The 24,324-nt window shown below is 38.6% G+C and overlaps 1 long non-coding RNA gene across 1 annotated transcript in view; it reads left to right on the top strand.

The window, feature by feature from the left end:
• LOC105887019 overlaps nucleotides 1-20,078 on the top strand; it is a 73,900-nt gene extending 53,822 nt beyond the window's left edge. Inside the window, exon 4 of the long non-coding RNA XR_001161308.2 lies at nucleotides 20,026-20,078. This is a non-coding gene — a long non-coding RNA (uncharacterized LOC105887019). The remainder of the gene's footprint in view (nucleotides 1-20,025) is intronic.
• Nucleotides 20,079-24,324: the final 4,246 nt, after the last annotated feature.

The raw sequence follows: 24,324 nt of genomic DNA, 5'->3' as shown, positions 1-24,324 counted from the left end.
TGTTTTTCTGACCAGACTCTGCCTAATACAGGGAGAACCTAAATCCAAATAAAATCCAACCTGAGACCTAGATATTATGTTATAGTTTGATGGAATATAAAAAAAAAAGAAAATCTTTGCATTATTTCTTAGAGTGTATTGATTAATTTTACAGTTTAGGCCAAACACATTCATAATTCTCTGATATGTTTCCTATGTATCTTAAACCAATTTTATTGAGGCATAACTTACATACAATAAATTATATTGAAGATACTGACCTTCATATATCTCCTTTTATGAATTTTCTTTCAATTATTTTTCCCAGTTTTCATTGGATTGTTTACCAAAATTTCTGTACAGTTCTGGTTTCTGGCTGTGCAAGTAAGGAGCTTGGAAGTCACCACTCTACCCTAACAACAAGTAGAAAGCTTAACAGACTAAAAATCAACCATTCTTGTTGGATCCATAAGAGATCAGGACAGAGGGAAAACCACTGCCGACTAAGAGTGGAGAGACAGACAGGTGAATATAGAGTCACAGCTTACTGGAAGAGAGACCCATAAGTGGAAAGCTACCAGAGAAGCCAGGGCCGGGGTAGGGAGACCTGCACTGTAATTGTTCAAATGCTAGAGTCTCAATGTGGACAAACTGCCACTTAAAACAGGGTACCCAGTTTCATTAGGGACTCCCACATTTTTTGAGAGTTTTCCCTCTAGGAGCTTAACAAAATTTTCACAGTAAACATCAGAGAAAAATCTGTTCATATATCTGGCAAGGGACAGGGGCAGAAGAATTTTGGAATATGCCAGAGGCACCCTGTTTTTCTTAACAAGGTCTGTCCACAGGCAAAATTATTTACCTAGTGGGATTTTATCAGAGCCTAAGTGACCTAGAGGGAGGGAGATACCCAACTCCAGCTGGCTCTAGCCTTTCTGTGGAAGAGAGGAAATACCCAACTCTAGCCCATTCTAGGCATCCTGACCCACCTAATAGGGGAGCCTGAAAACTAGTCGTGAAGTCCACAATCCAGAGGCACTGTCTCACTAAAAGTCTGAGACTTAATCAAAGGGCTAGAGAATATGCTTCTGCATGCTTATGTACAAGCAAATGAATGAGAGCAGTGATACAAGGCAGAGGAGGGAGGAATCAAGATTATTAATCTTAATTATAATCTACTCTAATGTACTCACACTGCCTGTGAAGTAGAACAGTGTTATTTAAAAGTAAACTTGATTTAGTTGTACCTATGTATTATAAATTCTAGGGCAACCATTTAAAAAAATGTAGTGTAACTGATATGCTAAGAGAGGATAAAAAAAATGAAGTCATATAAATGCTCAGTTAAAAATACAAAAAGCGGGTGGTACCTGTGGCTCAAAGGAGTAGGGTGCTGGCCCCATATGCCAGAGGTGGTGGGTTCAAACCCAGCCCCAGCCAAAAAGAACCAAAAAAAAAAAAAAAAAAAAAAACCCTAAAAATTCTAAAAATACTAAAAGCAGGAAAAGATTGGAAAATAAGTCTAGGAACAAAGAACAAGGTCAATAAATAGAAAATAGTAACAATTACAGGAGATATTAATTAAACTATATCAATAATCATTTTGAAGATCAATGGTCTAACAGACCAATTAAAAGACAGATTGACAGAGTGGATCAAAATGCCATATTCAATTATATATTGCATACAAGAAACCCACTTTGGGTTTAAAGATGCAATCAAATGGAAAAAAGAGACTATTCAACAAACAGTGCTGGGACACTGGAAATCCACATATAAAGAAGAAAAAATAATTTTGACACATATCTTATACCCTTCACAGAAAATAACCCAAATGGATCATATATTTAAATTAAAATGTAAAGCAATAAAACTATTAGAAGATAACCTGGGGGAAAAACTGCATGGCCTTGGATATGATGAACGTTTTATTTTAAATACCTACCACACAAAGGCATGACCCATGAAAGAAAGAAAAGATAAGCTGGATTTTATAAAAATTAAAAAATAAAAGACAATGTCAAAAAGAATAAGAATACAAGCTGTAGACTTGGAGAAAATAATTGCAAAATACATTTCTTAGACTGTTATCCAAAATGTACAAAGAACCCTTGAAAGTCAACAATAAGAAGATAGACAACCCAATTAAAAGATGGGCCAAAAATGTTAATAGAAACCTCAACAAAGAATATATACAAATGGCAAATAAGCATATGAAAAGTTGCTTCACATCCTATGTCAGCAAGAAAGTGCAAATTAAAATGATATACCACTATAGGCCCCTTAGAATGGCTGAAATTCAGAACACAGACAACACCAAATATGGATAAGAATATAGAGCAATAGGAACTTTCATTTGTTGCTAATGGGAAAGCAAAATGATATACCCACTTTGCAAGACAGTTGGGAGGTTTATTATAAAACTATGCATACTCTTACTATACAATCAAGCAATGCTGCTCCTTGATATTTACTCAAAGGTGTTGAAAATTGATGTCCACAAAAAACTTCCATTTTTTAAAATAACCAAGGGCCAGGGTTCCTCACATCTTAATCCTAGCACTTTGGGAGGCCAAGGTGAGAGGATCACTTGAGGCCAGGAGTTCAAGACCAGCCTATGCAACAGAGCAAGACCCTTGCTCTCCAAAAAAGAAAGAGAAAAAAAAAGCGATGAAGATGTCCTTCAGTAGGTGAAAAATATACTGTGGTACATTCAGACAATGGCAGATTATTCAGCACTAAACGAAAATGAGCTATTGGGTGGTGCCTATGGCTCAAAGGAGTAGGCACCGGCCCTATATGGTGGAGGGGTGGGTTCAAACCCAGCCCCAGCCCCAGCCCCAGCCCCAGCCCCAGCAAAAAAAAAAAAAAAAAAAAAACTGCAAGAAAAAGAGCTATCAAGCCAGAAAAAGACATGGAGGAAACTTAAATGTGTATTACTATGTGAAAGAAGCCAATCTGAAAAGCCTACATGTTATGTGACTCTATAATGTGACGTTCTAGAAAAGGTAGTATTATGGAAACAGTAAAAAGTTTAGTGATTTCCAGGGGTTTAGGGCAAGTGAAATAAATAGGCAGAGCACAATTTTCACAATTTTTAGCATCATGAAAATACCCTATGTTTAATGATGGGGCATGCCATTATTCACTTGTCAAAATCCATAGACGGTGGGAGAATAAACCCTAATGTAAACTATAAGCGTTGGCTTATTATGATGTGCCAATGTATGTTTATCAATTTTATAATAACAGCTATACCACTGTTATGGGGGTAAGGAGTATATGGGAAATATCTTTATCTTCCTCTCAATTTTATTGTGAATCTAAATCTAAAATTTCTCTAAAAAATAGTCTCTTTTGGGGAGTGGGGTGGGGAACAGAGTCTCACTTTGTCACCCTTGGTAAAGTACTATGGTATCACAGCTCAAGCGATTGGGCTCAAGCGAGAATCGCTTGGGCTCAAGCGATTCTCTTGCTTCAGCCTCCCTATTAGCTGGGACTACAGGTGCCTGCCAAAACACCCAGCTATTTTTAGAGGTAAGGTCTCACTCTGGCTCAGGCTGGTCTCAAACTCATGAGACCTCAGCCTCCCAGAGTGCTAGGATTACAGGCATGAGCCACAATGCCCAGCCAAAAAAACATAATATTTTAAAAGATAAACCTTTCTTATATATTCTGGGTAAAATATCTTTGTCAGATGTATTAAGTGTTTTGAACATTTTTTTCCTCAGTCCCAAGCCTGCATTTTCATTTTCTTAAATATATTTTCTAAAGACCAAAAGAGTTTTTTTTTATGACTCTCAAATTTTCAGTTATCATTTTTCTCTTATGTTCCAAGCTTTTTGAGCCTTAACCAAGATTTCCTCTAAGATTCTTCAAGACTGTTTTGACTGTTCTAGGACCTTTGCCTTTTCAATGCCTTTTAAAATCAGCTTGTCAAGTTTTACTAAAAAAGCCCACTAAGATTTTGACTGGGAATGCATTGAATTTGTAGAACAATTCTTGGAGAAGTGAATTTTAACAATATTGAGTCTTCTAATTCATTACATTGGCATACGTTTCTATTTTATTAACTCTTTAATTTCTCTCAGTGCTTCGTAATTTTCAGTGTACACATCATACACATATGTTGTTAAGCATGTTCATAAATATTCCATTTGGGAGATGCTGTTGTAAATCATTCTTTCCTCTCTGTGCTTCATTTTGAATAGTTCCTATGGTTATGTCTTTTTAAGTTCACTGTTATTTTCTTCTGTAATGTCTAATCCCGTACAGAATAGTACTCATACCATACCTTAAAATTTTTATCTTAGAAGTTCCATGCTTGACTTTTTTATAATTCCCAAGTCTCTGCTCAACTTTTGAACATGTGGAATACTGTTGTAACGACTGTTTTGAAATCCTTATCTGGTTATTCTAACATCTTTGACAATTGTGCATTGGCTTGGATTAGTTTCTTTCTTTCGACCATGGGTTACTTCCAACTTCTTTGCCTGTATGGTAATTTATATTTTTATAAGATTAAATTTAATTTTTGAGCTAATTTTAGATTTACAGAAAAGTTTTAGAAATCATACAAATATTTCCCTTATACTCTTTGCCTATCTTTCTTTTTTTTTGGTTGCAGCCGTCATTGTTGTTTGGCGGGTCGGGGCTGGATTCGAACCTGCCACCTTAGGTGTATGTGGCTGGCGCCTTAGCCAGTTGAGCCATAGGCACCGAGCCGCCTATCTTTCTTTTAGCATTTCACCATGTCCATACTATAATGATCAAGAACAGGATAATCTTATTAACAAAATAACCTATCTTTTTATTTATTTATTTATTTATTTATTTATTTTGAGACAGAGTCTCAAGTTGTCACTCTGGGTAGAGTGCTGTGGCATCACAGCTCACTGCAACCTCAAACTCTTGGGTTCAAGTGATTCTCTTGCCTCAGCCTTCCAACTAATTGGGACTACAGGCTCCCACCACAATGCCTGGCTATTTTTTTGTTGCAGTTGTCATTGTTTTTTTAGCTGGCCTGGGCCAGGTTAGAACCTGCCAGCGTTGGTGTATGAGCCCGGCGCCCTACCCACTGAGCGATGGGTGCCACCACGTATCTTATTTGAAAATCCTTTCTAGGAGCTCATGTTTTCAAAGGTCTTCTTTACCTCCTAGATTTCTTTTCTTTATGTTATCATCCTTAACTTGTAACGAAGAAGTATTCTGGTGACTAATGTACTCTGTGCATACTATTTCTCCTCCGATTTTCACTCACTAACTTTAACATCTGCTGATGAGCTTGTCTGCATAATTTACCACTATAGGGTTTTCATAATCTTGATTCTTTATTTCCTTCTTTCATCCTACGTTTATTAATTTTAAGTCGATTATAAGAAACAAACTCCTGTATTTATTTATTATTTATCCCTATTAGTATGAAGCATGTATATTTATTCATAAGCAAAATACCAATTCTATTACTAAAATATTGCTGCAAATATTTTTACTAAAATTCTTCTACTATTACCATTGAGAGCTTTTTCATGTGAGCTCCTGTGTCCTTTTATCAAAACTTCACTCCTCTCCTCCCCCTTGAGCATTTTCCTACCTTTTGGCACTAGATCATTTTATATTTACTCTGCCTCTGCCCTGACGTTCTCCAAAGAGCTCTGGTACCTTTTGTTTAAATATCATGTTTCAAAACCAAAATCTGTGTTAGTTACTTCCATTGTTCTTGAGATGTCATTGCTCTATCCCTCAAAGCAGAAAGAGCTAGATATTCCGTGCATGCACAGAAACCCATCCAGATATACATATCTGTGTTTTTGTGTATGTACATGCACAGCTTTAAAATCCTGAATTAAGACACGTACTGCCATCTCTGACTCTAACCTAATACAATGTGGGATTTATTTTAGGCTTCTCCTTTTCCGTATTTATAAATTCTTTTTCTAACCTTGAGCAACCCTCGCTCTCATTATCTACAATCTATTTACTTTTTCATTCAAGTCTAGCATAAACATAAGTAGTTTCAGAATTGCTAGGCATTACCCCAGTTTAGAAAAATTCTTAACTAGATTACAGCATTTATGTTGTTACTTTTATCTTTAACCTTGCTGTAGCCAGTAAAAAGAATATAGATGTCCAAAGATTTCAAATCATCTTTTTCTTTGCATATCCCTCGGTGCGGTTATGTTATTTCAATGTAATGCAATTAGGGTCACTTGCTTATGTTTGTATTATATTTGGGGTTACCTTCATGTCCTGATTGCTTATAATAATTTAATTTGGAGTGTGTCAAAGATATGGGAAACATTACGATGATTCTAAAAATCAAAGTTACATCAGTAACTGTACAAAGTTACATTTGAGGAAATGTCACTCTTTTCATTCTACACTATTCTCATCTCTCCGATTTCCATCCTTTTGCCACAAACACATGTACGTAGCATGTCTTTCATTTCTAGTTTATTTTTCCTGAGTTTGTTCTTTAGGAATGAAGACAATAGCGACTTATCACTAGGCAAATAAGCAGACACTGGCTTATCTTATATTCCTTTCTTCCATAAAGTATAACATGCTATTAACAATTTTTGCGGGCTTTATTTTTCCACTGAAAGGCACGCCCTGGAAATCATTCTCTATTAATTCAAAGAAATCTTCTCATTAACAAAAATTATTTTATATCTGCATAGTACTCCATTATGTTATGCCTGGCAATTTTTCACTGGCTTTCAGTCATTGTGTAATTTACCTTGTTGAAACTGCATAGTTTTGTATTTCTATAAATACTCAACTTTGTACTGAGATGCAATTAAGTCATTTGAAAACAGTGTGATTCCTTCAAGTCTTGCTTTCAAGTTTTGTTAGGCAGGAGGACTGTAGGGACTACTGGGGCAAGAGCCTTTAGTCTACACAAAGCCCCAGGAATTAAGAAGTGTTCGGCATGGAATACTATACAGCCACAAAGAAAGATGGAGACTTTGCCTCCTTCATGTTTACATGGATGGAGCTGGAAAATGTCCTCCTTAGCAAAGTATCTCAAGAATGGAAGAAAAAGTATCCAATGTACTCAACACTATTATGAAACTAATAGTTAGCTATCTTAGGAAAGCTATAATCCAAATGGAGCCCAAGACCACGGGGAAAGGGGAAAGGGAGGGGAAGGGGGGAGGATGGGGGAAGAGAATGATATTGTGGGGATCACGCCTATGATCTATCCTATTAGGGTACATGTGAATTTGTCTAAAGGTCGAATATAAAAGTCTTAACATAACAATTATGAGAAAGATATACTGGCTGTGTTAGCCAGTTGGATGAGAGTTTTTCAAACTGCATATGGAAGCAACACACTGTATCCTATGATAGAATTAATGTATACAATTATGATCTAAGAAAAAAAAAAAAAAGAAGTTTTTAGTTTCTCGGCCGGAAACTGGCACTATGCCTAGAACTGTATGATTCTGGAAACTGTCCCCTCTAACTTTTTCAGTGGTTATTTCCCTAGTTCTGGTAGTTTCCTCATATGCATGTGCTGATCATAATTCTACAGAGGGTGCCCAAAAATGTATATACATTTTAGGAAAGGAAAAAAAAACACTATATTAAATTTGTAACACTCAAATCACATTTGACTTCTGCAATTACAAGAGGTGTTCAATGTGATTTGCATACATCCTTTGTTATTGGCAAATGCTAAGAATTAGAATTTTAAGACGGTTGTTTTCTTTCTTAAAATGTATATATATTTTTGGGCACACTCCATACTGAAGGGATACTCTGTACAAATCCCATCTTCTCTCTGTGCAACTACCTCTTCTCCAGTACACTGCCCTCAAATTCTGTGTGCTGTGGTTTTCCCGGACTCTTACCTGCATCTCCTCAACTCAGGAAATCTGCCAGGCTCTGCCTGGGTTCCCTTCCACTTACTGCATCCTGGAATGCTCTCTCTCTCATGGCAGTACGATGAGCCAAGTATAGGGCTCACCTCATTTGTTTTTCATTTCTCAATTCCTGTGAGATGCTTGGGAATTGGTCAGTTTATGTCTTCAATGTTTTTGCCCAGCCCCATGGATGTTCACCCCATGGATGTGTGCCTTAGTATTTGGCAATAGACTCAAGACTCTGATGCAGATCTGTAGAGCTGGTGTTCTGCAAAGCTCCCTCCTTTCTAGAATTCTGTTCCAAAAATTCAGCTACCTCAGCTTCTCTAAACTTTGATTTTTTATTTCCTTAGTCAGCCTAATGCCATGATATATTTGGACTTCCCTTCCTGCACACTGGGGTCTGGAATGTGCTTCTAGGCAAAAGGCTGAGGCGTTCTGGGGCTTCCTTCATTCTTTTCCTTATCTCAGGGATCATGTCCTGCTTTGTCCTGGTGCCCAATGTTTGAAAGTTGTTTCATGTGTTTTTTCCTGTTCTTTTTTAGGTTTTATGGTGGGCAAACAAGTCTAGTCCTATTTCTCCAGGATGATCAGCAGCCAAAGTTTGTTCCCTTCAGCAAACTTTTGAAGATTTTTAAAGATTGGCGTCAAATAGCATATATATGTACATTTATCACTTGATTTTTAGATGTTTGACATGCCAACATAATTGGACCTGACGGATTTATTATTTTTCATTGTTGCTATATGTGATAAAATACTTCCGCATAAATATATACGTAATACATAATACATAATTTATGCTATAAAAATCATGTTTTTGCTTTTGTTGGAATAGAGACACTTTTATCTTAAAGATTTTCTAAATATGAATGTCTTTCATTTAAGTTTTGAATTAAGATATTAATTTGCATCAAAACTGAATAAATTTTAAAAAAATCATAAAAACTAAATAAACGTAAAAGAGAATTCAGTGAAATTTTCCCCCTTTGTCTTTCCTCCAGTCACTCAGTTACTAAATCACAAACAGGTAACCCCTGTTTGTGTCAGTTATTTGTCTGTCCTTCCCAAGACAGTTCATGTTTATTTGAGGCAATAAAAAATAGAGTCTCATTTTTCTAATTTTTTAAAGTAGAATATCTTTAAGATATTTATTTATCAGAAAATAATATGGAACGATAGGCATAGATATTAAAATTTTCCTGGAAAATGCTTTTTATTACTAGTAGTTTTTCTATAACATTAAGTAATGCAAGTTATCACTAAAAGGAGAAAAGTGGAATTTTTAAGCTGAAAACATCACGATAAAATTGGGAAATAATTACGACACTTTTTAAACTCTAAAGGACCACAATAAATTTGGCAAATGTAATACGGCTTTTCTACCTTCCTTTGAACATCCTGATCGAAATGATGGTGTCTGGAATCATAGGAACATTCAATAATAAAACTAGTAATCAGGGGCAATTTCCCTCTCACTCAGTCTTTATATATTCTTTCTCATTTCACATATTATTTCAGTTAGCAATCATACATCATATTGATGATAAAAAAAATGTGGCAAAAAAGGACCACAAAATAAGATTAAGGGTAGGCAGGGGATGAGATGAAAAAAGCACCCTTAGAGGGCACCAGTGTGGGTCACAGATCTGTCTCTGAACATTCCAAAAACCATATTTGCACATTTTTTCAGCTCCTTAAACTAAAACCAACCCAATTGCTCAGGAGAAGTACAACCGATTTTGGAAAAAACTCTGATAGAGATTTCTGCTGAGGGTGCATCGTTATAAAGAAGACATTATGAGGTGATGACAAATTCTTTGTTGACAGATGTCACAATTCACTCTTGCTGGCCCTTGGTAAGCACAGGTGGCTAATGACCATACTAAATTTGATCATTAGACTGTGATGGTTGACTTTTTGGTGTGTGTGTGTGCCTTTTCTTGAGTGTTCACTGGCAAAAGTCTGTTGAATAAAAGCTGATCCATAGATGTTAATATTATGAAAAGACAGCACCTCTGTTAGCTTAGTCATCCCCTATTCAACAAGACTAGGGTGAAGCGTATGTAAAAGAGAAGACAAGAAAGCACAAATGTCCACCTCTTAGGTGAAAGTGATTTTTGAATAAATCCGAGCTATTTACTATGCCACATGATGAGACTTTTGAGAAGCATCTGATGATGTGGTGAGGAAAGGTTACTAGATACAGAGAAAATGGTTGGTAAAGTACCTCATCAAGGTAGTCAGAACACAGACACCTCACAAAATATGCACACACCCACACCATACCTTGATGAGCACAGAGGCATGCAATCAGAGCTCATCTCTTTCATTGAAGTAATCAGGTAACCAGAATGTGAGGAAAACAATAAAAACTGGTGATTATGTAGGTATTGAATTTTATTTGATCGGTGTTAGGGTGAACCAGGCAATTTCATTAAAAATAGAATAAAGAAATCAATTGTGTTATATTCATGCAATGATTTACTATATAGCCACACATCACAATACAGACAAACCTCACAACATAAACACCAAGAAAAAGAAAGAAGGCGGACATGAAAGAACACTGATTTTTAAATTCCATTTACATGAAGTTCAAAGCCAAGTAAAATGAACAACTTTGTTAGAAATTAGATAACATGTCATTGGCAGATAGTCTCTGTGGAGTAAACTTGAGAATTTCCTAGGTGAGAATCTCTGATACAGCCCATGACCATAGAAAAGAAATCTGGTAAGACAGTGGGCATTGTATCATTGCATTTAAATAATCTACCCAGTAGAAAGGGGTACAGTGATTTTATGAAATTATATTTGTCTTATACTGTAAGTAATGTCAACAGCATGTCTGCCAAAAGAATTACCAAATTCATCAAGTAAAAAGCAATTGATTTACAATCCCAATAATTTTATATAACTAATAAGGGAAACTCCAAAATCTTAAAAAAGAGTTAGATCATGGATGACTTTGGAGTGTTTTGACTGATACAAAGATATCATCAGGACCCCTGGAGTTTGGGTAACACTTATCTTTCTAGATCTGGGTGGTGATACTGTGGATGTTTGTTGTGAGAAATTCCTTCTGTAATTCGTTGAACTATACAACTATATTTTGTATGTTGTCCTGTATATGTGTTTTATTAAAAACAACAAGAAAATCTTATTTGAAAAATATTCTAAAATTAACTCGCTTTTAAAAATTAAATCATGTTTTTAACTGAAAATAATGCAACCAGGCTCAGTGTCCCTAGCTGTTTAAGGCACTGGCCACATACACCAGGGCTGATGGTTTTGAACCCGGCCCAGGTCTGTTAAAACCAACAATGACAACTACACCAACAAAAAAATAGCCGGGCATCATGGTGGGCACCTGTAGTCCAAGCTGCTTCGGAGGCTGAAGCAAGAGAATAGCTTAAGCCCAAGAGTTAGAGGTTGCTGTGAGCTATGATGCTAAGGCACTCTACTGAGTGCAACATAGTGAGACTCTGTCTCAAAAGAAAAATAAAAAAAAAACATATAATGCAATCAGTTATCCTACAGACAATTAAAAACAATGTTAACTATTAAACTAGAATTTTGGAAAATGTTGTACAAATACCATCTTCCTTTAAAAAGGAAATTATGAACAGAAGGGCAGCTATAAATATTTTCTAGGTGTTAATTGAATAATTTTGGGCTAATTGTATAATTTTGCGTCTTTTAAAACATCATGTATAATGAAAAACCAGATGCATTTCTCAGAGTACCACAGTAAGAGATCTATTTCGGGCCCTTCATGAGTGAAGAAGTTTTAGTTTTTGTTTACTATTACATCTCCAGTGGCTAGAGCAATCCTAGCATATAACAGACGCTATGCAAATATTTGTTGATGAACAGCTGGGAGAAAAAGTAAGTGAATATTTGAGTGTTGTGGATCTCTGAAAAGGGACAATGATGTTGCTCAGATGCTGCCAGTATCCTTACTTTCTATCAAATATGATGGTGCAGTTGTAAATAAGTCTTAGTCTACTGGGTGTTTTTGTTGCTCCAGTTGCCTTGGGAACTGAGATGAGGCAGAAAAAAATAACATGACCAAAGGCCTGGGTGTGGGACAGCATGGTTGTATAGGGAAGAAAGAGTAACTGGTGCCTTCTGGCTGAAAGGTGTGAGGATTAGGGAGTTAATGATGAAAAATGGTAGAAATTATGGTGGGGTTAAAATAAGATCAAGTGATACTGAACATCAAGCTATGACTTTCATTTGAACTCACCCATACCTGCATTTCATAGATCCACTTTCCAGGGCCACCATGAAGGCTAAGGAAATAACCTGGCTCAATGGCTGAAGCTACACAACTTCCCTCAAACCAGCAGAATTTACACTAAAATATGCTTTAATATCTGGAAGATAGCAAGATATAGAAAACAAAATCTGGTTGTTGTTATGTAATGATACTTAAAAGTATTACGCAGTGTTTCATTCATTCAAAATTGATCTGCTTCTTTCTGCCTAAATGTCTGAAGGTTGCAGGTACTTTGGAGAGCCTGGTGATGACACCTGCCCAAGTATCTCTTCAAATTTCATGCCTTTTGAGTCAGCTTGGCTGTGTTCTGTCAGGCTTGAAACAATCTTCTCCGGGGGTGCTAACAACTATTAAAATTATATATATAAATCACAGATTACACAGTCCTTCCTGGAATGCCTTTGAGTTTATACATTGCAATGAAATGAATCATGTACTTTTAAGCAAAGGATTTTAAAATGTAATGCAAGCAGTACCAGCCCAAGTGGTCCCTCTTCCACTGAGTGGTATTGAATATGCAATTACATTTTGAACAATAGGTATTCATAAATCAGGCAGAATACTCACGAGAAAACAGTCTCCTAATTAAATAAAAGGAGAATCAGTGTTTCTTGTTGCAGGGATTGTTGGTGGGATTAAAGGATTGTTCTCGATCCCAGCACACATGAGAGGCTTGGCTGGCTGCCTTAGAGTTCTACAGCCCCCACCTGCCAAGACAACCCAAGCTCTGAGATCAATCCAGCTTCAATGAGTGTGAGAATTATAAGAAACCCTGACCATCATGCCTTTCTGTGTGCTGATCTCACCAGGGCCACTGTGTAGTGCCGTACAGTTTGAGCATTCTACAGAGGCACTGGGCTGAGTGGGCAAGAGAAGGCAGGAATCCAGGCCACATGCTGGTGCCTAGCTGTGCCCCTTGGTACAGGGCCATGCCTGCCAGAGGAGTGCTTTATTCCAATGCACGTAAACACTTTCTATTAACCCACAGGAGACTGTCCATCTCATCCACCCAATATCCTTTAGGGTTAGAGACCCTCCTGCTCAAAGGTAGGCCCAATGTCACAGCCTTAAACACCCAGTGCTGGGATCCTCTGAAGTGGAAATCTGGACCTCCACGAGGCAAGTGCCCAAGCCCCATCACAAATTATTTCCTGTCTGAATACTCCCCTTTCTCCTGCGCTTGGAATCTCCTGCATTTGAAGATTCTGCCTAGTCTCAGAGTCTCAGCAGTCTCTCCAGCTTAAATTCTACTTTACTCCTTGTTCTGACTTGGTTAGGCTAGATGTTGGGTTTACAGCAGGAATAGAAGAGTTGCCTAAAGTAAGCATTTAACACAAGGTCCAACTATTAGAGATCAGCAAAGAAAAAGAAAATGAGAAAATCAGCTTGGTTTCCTCTTGTCATTCCACTAAATAAGTGTGAGCTCCGCAGTGAACATTATTCCCACAGTGTGAACATATTGGTGTATTAATTATAATCCTAATGTTTCAAATAATATACATATTTATATATAACATGGCCCATAAATGTAAGCTAATGATCTCCTATGGCATTCAACTGAAGAAGGCATAATTTCTTCTAATGCTGGGTAAAAATAGGGTCAAGGATGGAACTAAGTTGGACTTAAAACACCAGAAGTTATTTGCATTTCTCTGATGATTAAGGATGGTGAGCATTTTTTCATATGTTTGTAGGCCATGCGCCTGTCTTCTTCAGAGAAGTTTCTCTTCAAGTCCCTTGCCCACCCTGAGAGGGGATGACTTGTTCTCTTCTTGCTAATACGTTTGAGTTCTCTGTGGATTCTGGTTATTAAACCTTTGTTGGAGACATAACCAGAAAATACCTTCTCCCATTCTGAGGGCTATTTACTTGCTTTACTTACTGTGCTTTTGGCTGTGCAGAAGCTTTTTAATTTGATAAGGTCCCAGAAGTGTATTTTTGATGTTGCTTCAATTGCCTGGGGGGGTCCTCTTCATAAAATTTTCACCCAGGCCGATTTCTTCAAGTGTTTTCCCTGCACCTTCTTCTAGTATTTTTATGGTTTCATGTCTTAAGTTTAAATCTTTAATCCAGTGAGAGTCAATCTTGGGTATTTTCTAAGGTTATTTTGACTACACGTGATATATATATATATATTTTTTTTTTTTTTTTTTTTTCTGAGACAGTCTCACTCTGTTGCCCTGGGTAATGTGTGTAATGTGTCAGGGCGTCATAGCTCACAGTAACCTCAACTCCTGAGTTTAAGTGATCCTCTTGCCTTAGTCTCCTGAGTAGCCAGGACTACAGGCCCTGGCCATAATGCCAGACCAGTTGTTTTAAGTTTAGTAGAGACAGGGTCTTACTCTTGGTCAGGCTGGTCTCTAACTCATGTGCTCAGACAATCCACCCACCTCAGCCTCCCAGAGTGAGGCTTACAGGCATGAGCCACCACTCCCAGCCTACACACAATTTTTGTCTTATAGTATAGGGGACTGCAGTTGACCACAGGAGGGGAAGGAGGTCAGTGAAGCAGAAGGATTAAGTGCAGCTGGCCGCACACAGCGGCCATTTCAAACAAGGATCTACCCTTAATTATTCTGGACACAAATAAATAACCAATCGTATAAAATTAGAGTTTGATAAAGTTTGGATCAAAATAAATTTAATAAGTGAGTGCCTACTGTGTATCAGGCAGCCTTGTAGCTTTCAGAAAGTTATAAACAGGCAGTTTTTCTTCTTTGTCACTTTAGAAATAGCAGCACCAAAGCCCAGGGTGTCCTAAACTTTTCCTATTATGCATAAAACATCAGTCAACAATGGAAGGCATAGAATATGTTTCCTAGCAAGAGTTTTACTTCTATCTAGAAACTTTTTTTATACTTCTTCAATTCATTATCAACAAAGGCTCTCCTTTACTACCATATCTCTTTAAAATTCTTACAATAACATAAAATGCTTTTAGTATTTTGAGTGATCATTAAATGACAGAACTCCTGTTCCACTTTGCCCGGAAGTACAGCTCACATGAGCCTGTAGAGCAGAACTGTGTAAATAAAGATTCACGTTTGACCTGAATGATGGCCAAGGATGGCAGAAAGTAATCAAGGAGCATTTGTGTCCTACTACACTATGCTGGCTCCTATGTAACTACTTTAAAAATCACTGTTCTGTCCGATTCCCTACTGATGACATTTCATCATGGACAGAGTGTCCTCAAGTGGCTGTTTCTAAGAGACCCGTCCCCAGGCCTGGTCAAGTCAATGGGCATCCTTCTCAGTTCTATCAGTCAGAAAGAACCTAACGGCTCATGAAGTACATAAATCCAGTCTAGCTTCATATCTTAAGGTCCTTTAAGACTTCCAAACAAAATCCATTTTTAGAACTGTCAGCAGAATGCTCCATTCCCAGCTACTAGGTCTGCTGCTAAGAGGCAAACCAGCTACCTTGATAGCTGTGCAGAGGAGACATCCTGAAGCTCGGGGAGCCTAGGCTGAGTCCTTACTTGTAGAAAACAACCCCTGCTCTTGCTTGGCTCGGGGGCACATATGCTGGGAGAGGCTTCATGACTCTGGCAGTTCCTGCTCTCCAGCTGCCATGAAAGGTCAGGCCTGCCTTGGGAAGTGGAGCCAATAATAGATCCTGTTCCTCTGAGAGCCTTGGTCCCCAGAGAAGGCTATTCTGGGAGGGAATACATAGTTTACAGCATCCAGGCAATGGGGGCTAGAGTGTTGGTTGATGATATCTGAGTGCCAACACAGGAACTGTGTCCCATTTCTGTTAAGTATCATTAATATCTTACATAGTGCCTAGTACATAATGGGATCCCAGTGGGTGCTTTTTGAGGAAATAAATAATATTTAGTTAATCCAAAAATAAAAGATATCATCTAAATATTCAATACATTTTTTTGCACAGAATGGTTCTTTTTTTTTTTTTTTTTGAGACAGAATCTCACTCTATCACCTTGGATAGTGTGCCGTGGCATTATAGCTCACAGCACCCTCAAATTCTTGGGCTCAAGCTGTCCTCTTGCCTCAGCCTGCTGTGTAGCCGGGAGTATACGTGCCAGGGAACCTGCCTAGTTTTTCTATTTTTAGTAGAGACAGGGTCTCACTCTTGTCCAGGATGCGCTCAAACTCCTGAGCTCAAGCAATGCACCTGCTTTGGCCTCCCAGAGTGCTAGGATTACAGGTGTGAGCACCATGCCCAGCCTTGCACAGAGTTCTTAATATAGTTGATCACAGAGACCGCTTCCTTGTTCTAGTTGTTAGCACAACCAGGCCTGTTATTAATGTGGCTATACAGCCTTTTGCCTGGTACAGTGTTGGCACACTCTGGACGTTTACTCACCTCAAGTGACAGCCACAGGAAGTGGTTTACCTGCTGATGTACACATCAGGAGAGGTCTCAAAACTTCTCTCTGTTGTATTTTTTTCCTAAGTAGGTTTTTAAATTCAAAACATGTGACTTGAATTAGATATTCGACAAACCAACAGTAATAGCTGTCCTCTTTGTTCTTTTGTATCTGAGGATAGAGTTCCAATATTATTATTAGGGTTAAAGCCATAAGAGTTATTTTGTTTTTTTTTGTAGATGATTTCAGAAATAGATCAGGGAACAATAACCATGAAACGCTCTTCAGAGGGTTAAACGTGAATTTGCGATCACCTTCAGTTATGGGGGCACATGTAGGCATGTGTAAATTGTAGCTTTTAACATAATTTTCAAGTGATTATAGTCTTACTGGATCTTGCTGAGGATGTTTCCTTTTGCATCTTGATTCGGATATACTTATTAGGCTTCCTGAGACCAGAGACAGGCAAACGTTCTCCGTAACGGGCTTGATACTACATATTTTATGCTTTGCGGGTCACATGATCTTTGATCTCTTCTGGGATTATTCAACTCAGTAGCAAGAGGGTGGCCATAGACGATAGGTAAATGAATGAATGAATGAATATGACTGTGTTCCAATAAAACTTTATAGAAATGGATTTACTGGAATATTATATAATTTATATCCCTTAAAATGTTACCCTTCTTTGGTATTTTTCTACTGTTTAAAAATGTAAAAGCATTCTTAGCTCCTGGGATACTCAAAACAGGAGGCAAGCCAGGTGGACCTGCGGGTGGTGGTTGGCTGACCCCATCTAAGGATGCCTCAATAACACTACTGTTGATTCTCACGCTTACTTCACCTTGGTAGCTAATTGATCCCATTCAGACCTGTCCATGATAAGTTCTATCACCTAAAGCCAAGCGCTTACTGGCACTGTTTTTAGCTGTCACCATCAGCTGGCCCTGTCAGTTACACACCTGAAATTTCCCTCTCCCTCTCCTCCTTCTGGAATAGGGGAAAGAGATTATGCTTCAGGATATGGAACCTGGCATCTCAGAGGCCACCAAAGGATCATACAACCCAGAAGCACAGAGAGGTGGACTCCTGTGGGACAGACTTGGACTAATAGGAAACAGGATGGGAAGAAGTCTAACTTCTTTTCCTTGCTCTTATGGTAGCACGGTTTCTTTCTTTCTTTCTTTCTTTTTTTTTTTTTTTTGGCTGGGGCTGGGTTTGAACCCACCACCTCCGGCATATGGGGCCGGCTCCCTACTCCTTGGAGCCACAGGGGCCGCCCAATAGCATGGTTTCTTTTACAACCTTCTGTGAGACATCACTCCAGCTGAGAGCTTGTACCTGCTGAGTGGAGTGTCATACCCAGCAATGGTATGCGTCTCCTATCATTTGCTTCCTCCGACTTCCTACCTCACTTTCCTCTGTCTGTACTCCTGTTGTCTCAGATTTGCACCTCCCAGGGAAAGCATCAGCATTTAATTCCTGCCTCAAACTCATTCTCTAGGCAACCCAGCTAAGACACTCTTCAGAATTCACATACACGTTCACCAAAATTTCTCAGTAAGAAAAAAAGGCTACCAGTCACCATGCTCAAAATACACTGCTGTGATTCCAGATTCACCTAGAGCCAGGTAGCTGATGTAAATGAATCAGACTCTAGGAGTGCTGATGAACTGGAGACCCTGTGTCATCTAAAGAGGGCAGATAAAATATAGCTCCCCCAATGATATTGTCAGGCAAAATAGGGGTTCAGCATTCCCAGATCTTTCAATTTTCAAGAGCAACTGACAGTCTGAAATTTGGTGTGAATTTTCCTTAGTTGTAAATATTGGAAACGAACTTTAAAAATTTAAACCTACATGTGGAGTTAAACATGCCAATCGAACTGTGTGCTTCAGGCAAGCTCTGGCTTGAAGTGTGAGGAGAGGAAGCATACATCGAAATGAGAATAAAATGCAAGAGAAGCAATCAGGGACAACTAAGGAGCGTGTCGCCGAGGGATAAGCGTGTCTCAGGCATGGCTCCTCTCTTGTCACGTCCCAAGAAAGGAGCAGAGCACTGAACACAGGACAGTCTTCTGAGTTTAAGGCCCTGTTCTGTTTCTCAAATTGCAAAAACTTGATCTGTATTTTTTGGACAAGGAATGTACTTCCAGTCATGGGGTGGTGTTTATGACCCAGATCCAGATAGGAAACAACCACTGACATCATCTTTTCCAATCTTATACCCACTGGTTTGACTCTTCTCTGTAACATTCTCAAGAAGAATCTTATTTGCTTGAAGAACTTTGCTCAGAACTACCCAAAGCATTTTATTTTATGTTTACATTTTATGGATGTGAATATTATATTTGGTTTACATTTATTTCTCCTAATTTAGTTCTTTGACTTTATGTTTATCCCAGGGTAACACACGTCACATTTTCCCGAGTCTACTTAGAAGTGCCTTAGGATTGAGAACGGTTAGCCTGTCTCATAAAATATTTTTTTCTCTTAGCCTAAACATTCCTGATTTCTTCAACTATTCTTCCTAAGACATGATTTCAAGTCTTTTCAAAATTCTGTCAATCTTGGCTAGACATGCTTCTGATTGTCTTAAATCTGTTTGGATTTGGAAACATAAAGTAAATAAATGTTATAGTTAACACCTGACTAGTGCAGAGTAAAATCGAATTATCAGTTTCTGCATTCAAGATATTAAATATTAATTAATTCAGTCTAATACTGTATTAGCTTTTCAGGTCACAACCTTCCACAACTGATACTTATTATACATACTGCATAGGAATTAATTATGTACATTCTTTGGAATTTGTACATTTTTCTGAATTCAGTTCATCTCTGCTCTGTTTCTAGCTATATTTCCCCCTTGCTCCATTTTTACTATCTAGTTATTTTATTCCATCTCACATACTTTTAGGAGTGAGTTGGAGGATGAAGAAGGCATCAGTTACTATAACCAATAATTTTTATTTCTCAGAGTTACAGGGAATAATGTTATTTTCTTCAAGGCAGCCTGAATTAGAGATTCAGATTTCAGTATCCCTTTGGCAACCTACTATTTATACTATTATCTGTTTATAACAGCAAGTCCTGTGGAGATGTCTGCTAGATAACACATTGCTTGTTTAATTATATATTATGTAAACATGTGCATGTAGACATGAATATAGATGTCCAAACATATAAAATGAACATAGACTCCTTGAAACATTAAACTCAGAATTCTCTAGGTTTCCACCTGTCATTTTCATTGCTTCAGAGTGAGTGTTTATTGCCATCTGTTTCTGTCCTATTCTTCACCTTCACAATTATATTTTCATAAAAATGCCATTGGAAATCTCAACAGTCCCATCTTGCTTATATTAAATCATCTGGTTAATAACAAGGTCAACCCCAGCACCAGGAGAATTGATGAGTTCTCTTCTAGAATTCAGATAATATTAGGGTTTGACCAGAGAAGCAGAACCACTAGCCGGGCCTAAAGCATTACAGAGATCTGAATCCCCACAATTGCAGGAGCTGGCTCAACAGTTGACATGTGGCTGTTGTTTCCATGTCCAGCTCTGGAACCTGAACTCAGGAGGAATGGCAATCCAGAAGAAAAAACAGCTGGGTGCAGCAGCTCGTGTCTGTAATCTCAGCACTCTGGGAGGCTGAGGTGGGTGGATTACTTGAGCCCAAAACCAGCCTGAGCAAGAACAAGAGCCTGTCTCTAAAAATAGCCAGATGTTGTGGTGGGCACCTGTGGTGCCAACTACTTGGGAAGCTGAGACAAGAGGATTGCTTAAGCCCACGAGTATGAGGTTGCCATAAGCTGCGATGCCATGGCATTCTACCTAGGGTGACAAAGTGAGACTCTGTCTCAAAAAAAAAAGGAAAACAGACATGAAGTGTGGGAGAAAAAAGAAATTAGAATTCAGGAGAACAGGCTGGAACTTACAAGGGTAAACCAGAACCTCATCAGTCCCTGCCTTGAAGCCTCAACTTCAGTGATGTGAGTGACCTGCAGGAGAAGGTAGCATGCTTCATCACATTGCTAGATATGCACCTGACCCAGGAACCTGGGTACCTCAGGGAAGGGATCTGGGGAAAGCTGCAGGAGCTGCGTTCCTGGCCTCTGTCCAGTGTTGCCGAGATGAGCCAGAGAACAGCAGTCACGTGCATTAGCCACAGCAGTGTGGGTGCCCTGCACCTGTGCCTGGAGTACTCTTCAGAGCTTTAAACGAATGTGTTTGAATTTTTCCCTCAGCTTTCCCAGTGCCACCAATAGGCTTCTTGAGGCCCATGCTAATCTGAAATCATGCAGGGATGGTTATCTAGGAACCATAGTTTCTGCTTAGCTAAACTGATACAGCACAAACCTACAATAGGAATTCCTTTTCCCTGGAGACAGTCTGAATTCAGTTGCATGGTTTTTCATCCTGTCTTAAATCTTTGCTTCCCTTGGCCCACTCTCCAGTTCTGTCCCTGGAACAGCAGGTATAATGGCTTATTCCTTGGCTTTGCAGTCACAGATTGAGAAAGAGATCATGCTTGGAGAATGGGAGAGCAATGCCATGCTGGAATCGCAGCTTTTCCCAGATGTGCTTGTTTCCCCTCTGCCCCCTCGGGGCCGCAGCATGGTTCTCATGGTAGTTCCCAAGCAAACCGCCCTTACTTCCTGGCTTTCTCTAATCAGGGTGGCAGGGGGATGTGTCCACCTCTACAGCAGCCTTCCTGTGTTGACAACACTGTTTGTTCTTCCCATCTCCCTGGGGAGAAGTCGCCTTATCTTTTCTGTGCAATGGATTTGGGAAAAACACATTTTTCTCTCTTGAAGGAATTGATTATTGTGCTTCTCAAGACTAAAAAAAGTCATTCTAGACCTAAACACTGGCATTTAAAAAATAACCTAAATTCCTTCTACATAGCAAGAGAAAGGGCTATTTTGGTGGTGATTGGCAGGACAGTTTGAATCACTCCATGCACTGAAATGAGGTATTTGAGTGTGTGTGGGCGAGAGAAAAACAGAGACAAAGACAAAGAGACAGGTACAGAGAAACAGAAAGACAGAAGTAATTTGAAGTGTTTTCCAATCTCCTGACCTAAATTTCTTGTTTGGACAGCTTCCTTGATCTTACAGTGCCAGAAATATGAGGAAGATTGCTTGCCCATATGTAAAAAATAGTCTAGGAATTTGTCGAGATTCATTAAGGAGCTCAAGGTTTTGATGATACATTTTAATAACCACTTAAAAGCAACTGAAAGTCACAATTATTTCTCTACAAGAATTATTTGTGCACAGGGATCCTAAGCTTGTTTCATTGGCTTGTGACAATGCCTTTTGTGGGAAAAAAAAAAAGATTTTAAAAATATATTTGCAATGGCCAGTAAATTCGTGATTAAATCTGTGTTTGGCAGGTGGGTTTCCATCTTCCCTTTCATTTGTAACAGAGGGCAACAAAGAACTCTGGGAATTTCCTCTTAATGACACAATTAATTTAGAAGAAGGTGGGGCTAGCTCTGGATCTTTCACTGATTAGAGTAATGCATTGTTTTCCTCCAAAAACTGCATGTATTGTGAATTAAGGCTGCGTGTATATTTTCACTTTTGAGCGAGTGTTGGAGAAACACAATCAGTAGGGTACTTGTGTGCACAGATGTGTTTGTTGTACACGCATGTGTGTTTAGTGTTTTATTGTGTATGGAAATCTTTCCTGGTCTTGATATTAATTAAATAGGCATTTATGGAATTATTTACTATGGTAAAAGCATTAGACTCTATTTAGAACTAGAGATAATTCCTTTAAGGATTTCCTGAATGGCTGGGCGTGGTGGCTCACGCTTACAATCCTAGCACTCTGGGAGGCCTAGGCAGGTGTGTCACTTGAGCTCAGGAGTCCAAAACCAGCCGGAGCAAGAGTGAGACCCTGTCTCTACTGAAAACAGAAAAACTAGCCATGTGTTATGATGCACACCTATTGTACCAGCTACTGAGGAGGCTGAGAAAAGAGTATCATTTGCACCCAAGAGCTTGAGGTCACTGTGAGCTATGATGCCATGGCACTCTACCCTGGGTAACAGTGAGATTCTATCTCAGAAAAAAAAAAAAAAAAGAAAGAAAAGAAAAGAATTTCCTATATTACCTGGTGAGAGAGTCATGCACTTATCAAAAAAAAAAAAAAAAAAAAAAGCAGAAATAAAGAACTAATTGTTGCAAATAGGGGTAAATACAATGTGTATTGAGAATTCAGAGAAAAAGGGAATTAATTCTCTGATTTGTGGAATGGGAGGAAGTTTTCTCAATGTCAGGTTGAGCTGAGTTGAACCTTGAAGGATAAACAGAAAGGACATAAGCAAAGAATAAATTTACTGAAAGAACCATGAATCCTGACGTTGACTGGACCAAGATCTCGTGTTCCCTTTTTTGATATTCATTTTTTGTTGTTTTTTTTCAACTTTTAGAACATGCTGGAATCCCACATAGGGACATTTTTGTCTGCTAAGCTACAGATCAGAGCCCATAATGACAGCTGGCAAATATTGAGTCCTTATTCTCCACCAAACATTTTATGAGGACTTTCACATTTAACCTTTAAAATGAAACATCAAGGAAGATACTATAATTATGTCTGTTTGAGGCTTCAAAAGATTAGTTTACTTGCAAAAGATATGGTGAGTAGGTGACGGAACAAGGATTCAAAGCTAGACAATCTAAATCTTAGACTGGACTCTAAGATATGCTCTAAGATTATTTCCTTAACGGAGATCTTCCCAGCCTACTATTCTAATGGAAGGAGGTCTGAAATTTGCTCTGCCTCAAGTGATGCCAGCTCCCTTGCCGCCCAGACACTCCTGTGTCCTGGGTGTGGCTGTGTGTAGTACAGTGAGTCACCTGTCCTTACTCATCCCTCCAAGGTTTTCATGATCCCTGGGGCCCCTTTCTCCCAAAGTGCTACTATGCCAGAAGAACTTAATTCTTTCTCTAGCTCTTCCCTTCAAAGCCACCTGTGTTATTCTTCTGAAGTACATCAGGAATCATTTGAGATTAATACTCCAGTTCTTTTTCTTTCAAGTTTTATTTTCAACTAGCAGAAATATACACTATCAAGAATCCACAAACCACAATGAACACTCTTCATGTTGTGCCTGAGAATGATGTCTTGGGATACGTCATAATTCCAGAGAGATCTTCTAAGATGCTGTTTCAAAATAACACAAACTGCCTTTCCAAAGTTGTATTTTCTAGAAAGTCAGTTATCTCACAATGAAACTTGCCAAAGTCTCAAATGTTAATTTGCTGTGACACAGCGTTCTTCTTATTCTGTATCGTGGATCCTGCATATATAAAGAAAAAGCATGAAACTGATACCTAGCAATCCACGTTCAAGTCCTGACGGGGCTAACATGGGGCTAACATCTTCAAAATATAATCAGAATCTAAGTTAGTCTTTCCCCAAAGCCTATACTTTGGAAAGACTAAGCACTGTATTTTTCAAAAATCCCAAGCAGGAAATGGGTTTTCTCTTCCTGTTGAGAAAAATCCTTGTTAATGAACTCAGGATAATCCAACTCCATCTGAGCCTGGTGGACTCAGGCTTCAATATTTCTCCTTACTTAATAACACTGGCTACCATGGCTTGTGCACCTGGCCATATATTTTACTTCCTCTGACTTAAGCTGCCCATTTTTCTTGCAGGTGGAAAATTTCTGGTCTTACAATTTTTGACCAGCTAATTAAGTGCAGGGCCTAATTTCATTTGCAAGCAGCCACCTGCAGACATAAATTGTCAGCTTAACACTGCATATGGAGGGAGATAGCCAAAGCTTCTAATACTGTCCTGTTTTCCCTATGGATGTTGAATTATTTAGAACATTATA

The sequence above is a fragment of the Otolemur garnettii genome, unplaced genomic scaffold (assembly GCF_000181295.1).
Source record: "Otolemur garnettii isolate 467f Iridium unplaced genomic scaffold, OtoGar3 scaffold00002, whole genome shotgun sequence".
Lineage (NCBI taxonomy): Eukaryota > Metazoa > Chordata > Mammalia > Primates > Galagidae > Otolemur > Otolemur garnettii.
Note: the sequence above shows the minus strand (reverse complement) of the source record. Positions and strands in the feature narration are given on the sequence as shown.